The sequence below is a fragment of the Acinonyx jubatus genome, chromosome B4 (assembly GCF_027475565.1).
Source record: "Acinonyx jubatus isolate Ajub_Pintada_27869175 chromosome B4, VMU_Ajub_asm_v1.0, whole genome shotgun sequence".
In the NCBI taxonomy this organism is placed as follows: domain Eukaryota; kingdom Metazoa; phylum Chordata; class Mammalia; order Carnivora; family Felidae; genus Acinonyx; species Acinonyx jubatus.
Window position 1 is genome coordinate 34,229,708 of NC_069387.1, and position 7,965 is coordinate 34,237,672.

Consider the following 7,965-nt stretch of genomic DNA (forward strand, 5'->3'; position numbering starts at 1 on the left):
TGACATGGAAGGAGAGACAGCAGAAACAGGAATCTCTCTACATTTGCAAGAACATCCATCAGGAAGGAGGGAATAAAGGTATCTGGAACCATCTGCATGATCTATATTAACCTTAAGGGGAAGTGCCTGGCTGAGGCTGGGAAGGGATGGGGCACCACTCTGAGAAGGCTCTTATTTTCGTGGAGTGGGTAGAAACTAGAAATAACATGTTGCCACTGATAATAACAATATGCTGGGTCTTGTCTGGAGATCTCAGAACATTTTTAAGGCACACATTTCTTATCCTTGGGAGACAGTCTGATAGCGTCGTCCATAGGGTAATTAAGGGCTGCTAGTCTGACCACACAATGAATCATTAGAAAGCCCAGAATCAGAACTCTGACTTGGAGCCTGCCTGGGTTCTGGAATGTGTTGCCTCATACTGTCTTAGAACTTTAATTCTGGCAGCCACCTGCCAGACTAGCCAAGCCTGCCTAACCTCTGCTCACTTCAGCTTAAACGTCACTTCCTCAGAGATACCTTCCCTTCACCTGCTGCAGCTCTCACTTACCTCCTGGGCTCCCCACGGTCTGTCCTTCTATCTGCATTGGGGCTTACCACCTGTGGCGCTTACCCCTCCAGCAGACTGCAGGGCATCCCCTGAGCAGGGGCCTGCTTCATCCTCTCTGTTTACCACTACATCCCTAATACCAATACTTCCAGAATCACTTCACGGTGGTTCCCTCTATCTCAAACCTGGCATTTGAAACTTGGTGTTAGGTAGGTGGGGTTGCCAAGGAAGATGCTGGAACAAATCCCTGCATTTCCTGAGTGGGTTAGCTGGTGACTGTGTGAACCTACAGTCCCTGTGGTATGTGTGATTCAGGGCCCTCACCCTGGCAATCGGCCGTTTGGTGAGATGAACGCCTGCCTACACCCAAGACTCCAGGTGCTCAGCTGCAAGCCTGGTGGTTAGAAGTGGCACAGGGGCAGACCCAGAGGGGAGGGAGGGACACAGGTGACTGTATCCCTCAGCCACGTGGCCTTGCCAGGCACCAGGGAGCCAGGGAACAAATGAGGGGTGTTGCCAAGGAGGGTGAGTATCACCCTTCCTCCAGCTCCTCCGCCAGCAGCAGCCCCCGCCCTGTGGGAACGACACGTTGAAAATCCCTCCACCGAGACCCAGGGGAATTTTCAGCTTTTCCCTGCTCCCTTGGAGGAGGAGACACCAAAGTGCAGCTCTTGTGTGTGGTTCTGTTGAGCTCCACCAGATCCCTCCCACCCCCTAAGTAGCGAGAAACAATGACAGTGAGCAGATGTTTGCCCCCAAGCTGCTCAGGGCGAGGCAGCATCTCCCACTCCTGCCTTGGTGTGGGAGCCCCCCCCCCCTCCGTGGAGGGAGAGGATGCCTCCCAGTGGGTGGGAAGAGGGAGGGGTGGGGCATAGATTGAAGGAAGGAGAGCCAGGCCTAAAAGGTGGGGCAGATGGTGCCGAAAGGGAAATTCCTGTGTGCCAGAGACGGTGTCCTGGTTCTGTGTCCCAGCAGCTCTCTCCCCCACCCTCACCCTTCTGAGCTCATACTTCACGACACCCTCGTAAACAGAGTCCTGGGGTGGAAGGCCCCGCACCTTGCCCAGTGCACAGGCCATCCTACGCCTTCCTAAACCTTCATCCCCCACCCGCATGGGCCTTGCCTCCTTGGCCAGTCAGAATGATTTGCCAACAGCTTAGGGCCTTCTGTGCCTAAAGCCCACACTGCTTCCCTGGAACTTTACTCAAGTCTTATTCCCTAGAGCTGCAGAGAAGTTCTGCACGAGAACATTTCTAGCATCCTGGGAAATCGCTGAGTTGTTTGTGTTATCCTGTCTTCACTCACCTCAGATCACGAGTAGAGAGCAACGAAGCCTGAGACCCTCAAGGTTTAGGATTCCAAGGTTCAGTGTGCGCCTGACTGCTCAGCTGGGAGTTTCCTTTGCTTTTATGGATTTCAAGTGAGAACCACTCTACCGGTCAAGTAAATGGACCCCTAAAAACAGTGGACCCCCAAAACCACTGGACAGGAGTTTAGGGAGGTAGGGGTGCCATTTCTCAGGTGGATCAAAAGCAGACAAAGATTCCCTTGGGGTGGGGGAGGACCTAGGTCTCCAGGTGTTCTCTGTGGGGAAACAGACTACTGCCCTCCTCCGAATAGAATTGGAGGTCCCCATCCTCCTCAACACCCCCACCCCATCTCTACTATGGAACATTTTCATTTTTTCTTGGTAGAATGGGAAGCACTTTTCAAAGTTACAAGAACCTTCTGATCATGGCACTATTGGATATCCGAGAGCCAAGAATCATTTTTGTCTTCCTACAGGTGAGGGAAATGAGGTCACTTGTCAAGAAATGTACATTTTCTCAGAAAACATTGTTGCAATGGAAGCAGCAAGGCATAAAACAGAACCCAGGAACTGTTGAAAAGGTCGGTGGGTGTGTGTTCCTTGGGACTAGAGAGCCACCACAGACAGACTCATTCTTGGATGACATTCTGACTCTAAGCCCTCAAAATCCCCTCTTGGAGAGTGACGATCTGCTGGTTGGTGCTGGGATTCAGGTCACCCTCCTCACTGTAGGCTGGTGGCCTGACATTTCCAGGCCATGGCACAGTCTCAGACTTACAGATCCTGTAACCCATGATCTGCTCTGCCTTTCAGCTATCACCCACCCTGTCTGAGCCTCAGTTCACTCACTTGTATCCAGAAGCCTCAACAGATAATTGAATAATTAAGTGAAATCATGTAAGTATGAATGGCTCTGATCTTAAGAACTCCAATATTACTTTCCCCTTTTCTTAGGTTTCCCTTAAAGAGAAGTGGGGGTGGGGCATCCCTAAACGCAGACCTCCTCACTGCTCAGAGGCAAAGCCCACTGGCCAAAGTCCTGAAAAGGTAACACCCGCTAGTTCCTCCTGAACGTTCTCTGCCATGAGGATATAGTAGATAGTCTCAGCCTCGCAGGAGGTCGGTAGCACTCTCTCTGTTTTCACAGCTAAGGAAACTGAGGCTCAGAAAGATGAAACAGTTTATCCAAGGTCACAGAATTACAGAGGACAGCAAGGCTGGACTTCAGACTCTCAATCCCCTGTATTAACCACCAGACAGTGTTACCTGCCTCTCGCCCACCACTGCAGCAGAAAGGCAAACTCATTCCTGCATTCACCTCATAAGAACCTTGGCGTTATCTTCCTGGGGAGGCCTAGCCGGCCACACAAACAACCAAAGCAGTTTAGGGTGAAGGTCAGGGGCTGGCCGAACACGGGAGGCAGTCTCAGGCTGTGTCTGGCTGTGATTATGTCAGAGACTGGGCTGAAATACTGTAAGTGGTTAGGAGGGTGAAAGCGTGGGGTTGGGGGGGTGGGGCTGGTTAATTGAGATGGGAGGGGAAGGTGGGGGTGAGTAGGCGCATCCAAGCTTTCAGATCCGGTGCTGTTCCCGTAAACAAGTACAACCCTCAGCTCCCTGGAGGGCCTGAGGAGCAAATGTGCGCATCTCTGCCTCCTTCCCAGCAGCTGTTCGCTGGAGGACACAGCCCTGCCATCTCCACAGTCCTTCACCAGGCTTTCCCCAGCCCCCAGCTCCAGCCTCAGGAAGTGGAGCTGCTGAGAATCTCTCCTCCAGCCTCGCCTCCTGCCGAGAGTGTCCTCTGCGTGAGCATTTCCTGGCCTAATTAAGCTGGGTAATGAGTAGCTCAGAGGGAGGGGATAAAAGCCCTAGGCGGCTTAGAGCTGGGACAGTTTATGACAGGGGCGTCTGCAGCTGGTGACACTCTTAGGAAAGTTATTTCTCATAACCTGGGAAGTTGCATGCTGTTTCCATAGCACAGTGAGCCCCAAGGTAAGCACAGGGAATATTGCACTTAAGAGGGACCAGCTGGAGGGTCCTGAGAGGGTCCTGAGAGGGTCCTGAGTGGGGTGGTACTGGGGGGGTCTGAGAAAAGGACTGATCCCAGCTGCGGAGCAGTCCTGAGCCGCCCAGGCTAATGCCCTTGGCTTAGCCCCAGGCCGGGGTGTCCTTGGTGACCACGTGTGACTCCCCAGGGCTGGGGTTTTATGTTTCATTTGAATGATAGGACTGTGCACTGTGGGCAGTTTCCTAAGACCGTGTCCACCCCGAGTAAGGAAATCTGAGCCAGACGCTGATCCTGACTCACCTCCGTCTTCTTTTAAGGTGCCCAATATTGTGTCCTGGAAAATACCAAGCGCCCAGCAGCCAAGCAGGAGCCCTGGGGGACTGGGGAAGGCTGACAGCAGCCTGGCCTTTCAGAGACCTTCAAAGGCCAAAAGTTGACTGTTTCCACTTCCAAACTCTGCCTCAAGAACCCAACTCCACAACCACAGCCTGTGTACCTTGGCACCGTGTCTATTTCATTTGTTTAAATCACTTTGCACTCAGGCATTAGTTGGCCACCCCCCACCCCGCACCCCCTGCTCTGGTGTGTGAGGGGGAGGCAGTGTGTTGGGGCCTGGGTCTTGGAGTAGGTTTCATCACTAGAACAAGGGTTTCCCCCTGTACAATCAGGGCGTTGGCGATGCCTAGCCTCCAATGTGCTATGAGCGCACAACCTCCACTGTCCATGAGTGGGGGGAATGGCCAAAACGTGGCCACATTTCCCAGGCCTTTCAAATTAGGGGACAGTATGTGCACTTTTACACCCAGGAGCAACTTGCTCTGATTATCAGTGTAGAGAAGAGCTGTACCCAGTGAATGTTACTGATGATGGAAGAGCTCAGCCTTCTTCCTGCACTCCAAAATCGCTATTTTGAACTTTTCTAATTTTCTTTCTTTTTTTTTAAGTAGGCTCCATGCCCAATGTGGGCCTTGAACTCAAGATCAAGAGTCATATGCTCTACCAACTAAGCCAGCCAGGTGCCCCTTGATCCTTTCTAATTTTCTGAAGAAGACTGTTTCAGGCCATGTCCTCAGAACCCCACTTCCTCTTGGTGGCCAGAGCTCAGGGCCCACGGCTACAGGAAATTTACAGAGTCCCTCCTTTTTTTTGTCTCTCTTCACTCTCTCCCCTTTGCTGTTCTCATAATCTTATCTACCCTCTTGGCCTGCTTCTCTCTCTTTTTAACCCATTTTTTATTGAGATATAATTAACATATAATTTGTATGAGTTTAAGATATAAAAAAACGGTTTGCTCCATGTATATATTGTGAAATGCTTCTCTTTCTAAAGGAGAATGGTCAGATCACAAATAACCTGGTGTCTCCCATCTTTCCCTCCTGCTGTAGTTGTCCTTGGAATGGAAGGAGACTTGGTGGCCAGATGCCTGACCGGGGAGGGCAGGTCTGAGCTGCACCCCCCTCCTCTGCAAGGACGCCTGGGACTCTCAGAATTCTGAAAGGGGGGTTCTGGAGTTCAGAAGAGGGGAGAGCAGGCCTGGTGGCTTTCACTGTGACCTGACCACCCTGCACTGGGTGGCCAAGCCCAGAAGTCTCTGGCATCCTCCAGCCCTGCAGCAGCTGGGCAGGCCCTGGGAGCCAACTTACTCTGAATGTGTAATCCTGGTTAAAAAGAGAAAGGGGGAAAGATCTTGTAATTTCCCAGGACACAGGCAATTGAAACCTTATACTCTTGTCAAGGGAGTCCTTTCACTAAGAGAGGCAGGGAGAGACAGGGAGAGGGAGGAAGAAGGCGAAGGAGGAAGGAAGGAAGGTGTGAGAGAGGCCATTCGGGACCCAGCAATGGGCCCAGCTAGGCCATGAGTGCTCCGTGTGTCACCTACCCCAGTCATTGGCCTGATGCTGACTCTTGAGGAGAGCTGAGAGAAGAGGTCTACTGGGTGTGAGAGCAGCAGTGCCTGTGGCTTTTACACACCTGCCATCCCCCTCTGTCCTCTCTCCCTTGGAGCCTCTGTCCCTTCTCCAGAGGACCAGCAGCTCCTCCTTGCCTTCCCTGCCTTTTGTGGGAGGGGGGTCAAATGCAGTTGATAAAAATGCACAAAGGCCTTCAACACACCAATAAGAAGCAGTTCTTTCCTTCTTTCATCCAGCAAATAGTCATTGATCAATTGGATGAATGAAAGAAATACTATTCCATGCAGTCAAATGCATGGTCAGGGAGGAAAACCAGTCCAACCTGACTTGGAAGGGTCCTGGTTGCTCACCCTCTTTCAACTACAAAGGATTGCAGGTGTTTATCAGGCTAAAACCACAGAAATTTAGGGAGGCTGCTTTGGGACAAGCTCTGTGCTAAGTGTGGTTTGGGAGACACTGACATATATGGCAAAGCATCTGTCCGTGAGGTATAGCATGCCATCTGGCTGGAACAGCAACGCCATGAGCCCAAACAAGTGGGGAACAATATACAAGGAAGTCCAATATGGAGCCCAAAGGTGTGATAGGGCCAGGGAATGGCCCCACAGGTCAGTTCTTTTGTATCTTACAGAGAAGGCTTTTTTTAGGTGAAAATTCCTAATGTCACTCTCTGAGTCAGCAGTGGTTTGTTGAGCTCCCATGGTGTACCCGGTACTGGCCCAGGTACTGGTGATACAGCTGCAAACACAACAAACTCACCACCCTGGGGGAGCTCACCCTACAAGACTTGACTTCATTCTTATCCATGCACTCTTGTATTTCACAGTTCATTCATTCATTCATTTACTCATGTGCCATCCTTACTCAAAAAGGAATTAAGGTAGTTTATAATTAATGGATAAAACCAAAAACCAAAAACCAGATTAATAGTTGAGGTCCAGGCTGTAAAGGAAGCTAGGGCAAGAGAATAGTTATACCAGACAACCTAGATTCAGGGAAGTGTGTAACACTGAGCCTAAAAATCAGCTCTGAGCTGCCTGGTGGTTGTGTCAAAAAGGGAAATAGTGTGTCTGATAAAAGAAGTATTTCTTGTGCAGGTCCCTTTGGGAACTAACATCCAGGCTCACTTATGACCACTATCCCATATGTACTCAGCCATGATCCAGTGCACGCAGTTTCTGCAGAAGCACAGGGCATTTGGCTCCTTGGCACATGTGTTCTCTCATCTGGAATGTTCTGCCTCCTTAATCTGAGTGAAGACCATTGGCCGTGCTTCAAGACCCAGCGCAGACATTATTTCCGCTCCGTGTCCTGTGATCAGGGCCGGATGTTTCCCTGTGTCCACAGTCCTCCTACCCTGCTCCATCATAGCCCTCTCAGGGCACTGTAGCTGGTCCTTGTTTCTTTGCCCACCATCAGGTGAGCTTCTCCAGAGGTAGAGCCCTGTCTCCCATCTCCATGTTCCCAGGGCCTAGCACAGTGCCTGGTTCAGAGTATCCAACAAGTGTTTGCTACAAACAAAAAAAAAATTTTTGCACTTATTTACATGCCAAGCACCATGCTAATTTTCTTGCAAGTATTTAACCCTTACAATTTTACCCTGTAACATTGGTGCTATTATTATGCCAGTTTCACAGATGAAGAAACAGATTCAGTGGATTGCCTGAGGAATCCTAGTACGGAGCTAGCCTTCTAACGCAGGTTGGCCTCACTTGGAAGCCATTGGGGGGTATGAGGCATTTTTAATTCATGGCCTTTAATTAGAATTATTTTTTTCTTTAATTAGATTGCGAAGGAAAGAGTGAAAGTCTTCTCTCTCCCACAGTGGCTAGCACAGTGCTTTCTAGTAGGAATTTGCAAAAGCTTTTCTGGCAGCAATAGGTCTTAACAAAGACAAGTGGAGAATTACACTGCTGGCTTGCAGTGCAGTAAGACGGAACTTTACGTTGCCCTAATTAGCCAGTTGGTTTAATCACATTTGTGGTGCTCACAGGCCTTAGAACTTCCAGCTGGAAGGGACCTTAGCTCTCATCAACTCTTAACTCCCACATTTCACAGCCAAAGAAACAGTTGCAGAGAGATGAAATGGCTTGTCTAAGGGCACACGTCTCATTAGTTACAAAGCAAGGGCAGAAACAGATCTGACTCCTACCACCCTGAATCATTCTCCACTTTGATGCACAAATTC

General features: G+C 50.3%; 1 long non-coding RNA gene across 4 annotated transcripts; it reads left to right on the plus strand.

Annotated features, from left to right (window-relative positions):
• The first annotated feature begins 219 nt into the window (after window positions 1–219).
• On the plus strand, window positions 220–6,863 carry LOC113603663 (uncharacterized). Of its 4 annotated transcripts, XR_008300025.1 has the most exons (6): window positions 220–567; window positions 1,773–1,970; window positions 2,336–2,440; window positions 2,673–2,756; window positions 3,527–3,664; window positions 4,815–6,863. It is a non-coding gene; the product is annotated as an uncharacterized LOC113603663 (long non-coding RNA). The 4 variants fall into 4 exon arrangements; XR_008300024.1 differs by having other exon boundaries at window positions 3,524–6,863; XR_008300023.1 differs by having other exon boundaries at window positions 3,527–6,863.
• The last annotated feature ends 1,102 nt before the right edge of the window (window positions 6,864–7,965 follow it).